This window comes from Micropterus dolomieu, unplaced genomic scaffold (genome assembly GCF_021292245.1).
Source record: "Micropterus dolomieu isolate WLL.071019.BEF.003 ecotype Adirondacks unplaced genomic scaffold, ASM2129224v1 contig_14234, whole genome shotgun sequence".
Taxonomy (NCBI): domain Eukaryota; kingdom Metazoa; phylum Chordata; class Actinopteri; order Centrarchiformes; family Centrarchidae; genus Micropterus; species Micropterus dolomieu.
The window spans coordinates 1902-4360 of record NW_025743220.1 but is presented as its reverse complement, the minus strand read 5'-3'; the positions used below and the strand labels follow the sequence as shown (position 1 = coordinate 4360).

The following is a 2459-nucleotide window of genomic DNA, read 5'->3' as shown; positions in this document are numbered from 1 at the left end:
AACAGAAACTGAACTGACTGCTGCAGCTGGAAGCTACTGCAGAGACTGATACACTTCACTGAGGACACACACACAATCACACACACACACACACACACTGTACACACACACACACACACACACACACACACACACACACACACACACACACACACACACACACACACACACACACACACATATGTAAATTGATATCATTTTAAAGAATAGCTCAATATAAACTGAAATCATAAAAACACAAAAGACATAACCTCCTTGATACATTTACATGTGTATAAGTTAATTATAACGCATACACTTTTTATAAAGCATATGCAGTAACATGTTCTTTTACATGCACCTCAAAATCAAACAAATACATTGAGATTAAAAGTTTATTCTTCAACTTGGAAACAGTTAAACAGTCTCTGCACAACATCTATCAACTAACTTTGTGGAGCTTTTAAACACATCACTTGATCTCCTCAGCAGATGGAGTCTCCCAGTTTTCACTGAAATGTAGATTTTCAAATTCCTCTTCCTTTAAGCATTTTTAGGACTTCATGTCCATGTTGGCTTGAAAGCTTGAATATTCCATGACAGCTGGGTGAACTCCATCTGCTGAGGGAGGTCATGTTATAAAAACAGAAATGTAACCGATGGTGACTTCAATGTTTTCGGGCTCCGCCCACATGTCCAAAGCTGGTTGGAGTTTCTCGTCGTTGAGATCGTTGTCCTCAGCATCCTTTCAAACACCCAACACTACTTTACTTGAAGAAATTTCCATATTACAGACACCTAAAGATGTCAAACCTACATTGATATTAATGTCAGTAATCATTGTCTAAAACACCATATTACCATATTACATGTAGAGGAAGTTTTCAGGATCCTCTACATGTAAATATGTAAATATGTAGATCAACACTCTCAGCACTGAGGGGGAAACACCATGATATGTTGAGGACAGCTACAGCTCACTGACTCTGTGTGTTTGCATATGTGTCCTGCCTCTCTGCTCCCAGCCGTTAAGAGGCCAGTGTTGATCAGTGGCTGTCCAGGCCTTTCAGAGCCACTGACACGCCGGCAGCACAATGATGATGTCACTGATTCTACTGCTGGCCACCCTGGGGCTCCTTGTTCAGGGTGAGACTCTCTTCTGAAAACTTTGCTTCAGGATGCAACCAGGTTCACCACAATGATGTTCTGCTGTGATGGAGAAACACTGAAACAAGCAGCATTTACCTTCTTCCATCTGTTCTCCATGTTAAAGAAACGAGACTCTTCTGTTTGGATGTTGATCATCTTTCTCCAAACTGGATTTGTCTCAATAACCCTTCTCCTCTTTTTCATGTTTTCCAGATTCATCAGGAGAAATCATCCTGACTCAGTCTCCTGGAGCTCAGTCTGTTGTTCCAGGACAGACTGTCTCTCTCAGATGTAAAGCCAGTACAAGTGTTAGTTATGAGGTAGACTGTTACCTTCAGAAACCTGGAGAATCTCCTAAACTCTTGATTTATCATGCTACAAACCGTCAGTCTGGAGTTTCAGATCGTTTCAGTGGGAATCAGTCTGGAGTCTGAAGTCCAGACTGAAGACGCAGGAGTTTATTACTGTCACCAGGGTGGTCACAGCTTCCCATTCACACAGTGATACAACGTCGTACAAAAACTTCCCTCAGCTGGAGAGGAACTGATCTGAATCACCAGCTGCACAGAAACCATAACACTAGATATTTCAAAAACATAACCATACTGTAATGTAATGTATGTAAATGTACTTTAATTAGAATGAAACTCATGGAGTTAAAAGTTGTAAAGTTACATTTTACTGAAACACACTGAGAGGTTACAATAATAAGAAATGTCATTTTGTAAGTTTTCCTTTGTTTTAGGTGAGTATTTTATTTAAATTCAATGCACCTCCATGTGGATTTGTAAAATGTGAAATCACTTTCATATTTTGTTAATTTGATATATTCTTTGTTGTTGTTTTTTTGCTAATGAGTCTTCTCATCATAAAGCCTAAAATATTTTTTGTTTAAACTTTGGTAGATGAATTGACAGGACTGAGTATATTGTCTTCATGCAAATAAAACACTGATGAAATAGGTGTGATGGAAATTTGATATTTTTTTGATATATATTTTGAAATTTGATAGGGCATGCAAGCTGAAGATTTATAAAAAGAGGACAAAGTGATAAAATAGCCATCAAAAGGGGCTGAAGAACTCTGTATTAACGAGAAAATGGACAGTAGGGGAGACCGGTGGACAAAAATGGACATTGGTACACAGAGATTGTCTGGACAGATACAAAACAGATCCAAATGGACTGAGCTGGAGGGGGCGGGACGGACGCTAGTGACAGGAAACAACTGGGACACACACACACTGGGTGAGTCACAATTTCTCACAGAAAAATAAAAACTTAAGCAAATTGAAGGTAAAAAAACAAAGTAATACTATATTAATTTATTAG

The 2459-nt window shown here is 38.7% G+C and overlaps 1 pseudogene; it reads left to right on the top strand.

Moving 5' to 3' along the window:
* Positions 1 to 907: 907 nt before the first annotated feature.
* Positions 908 to 1804, top strand: LOC123966789 (annotated as a pseudogene).
* Positions 1805 to 2459: the final 655 nt, after the last annotated feature.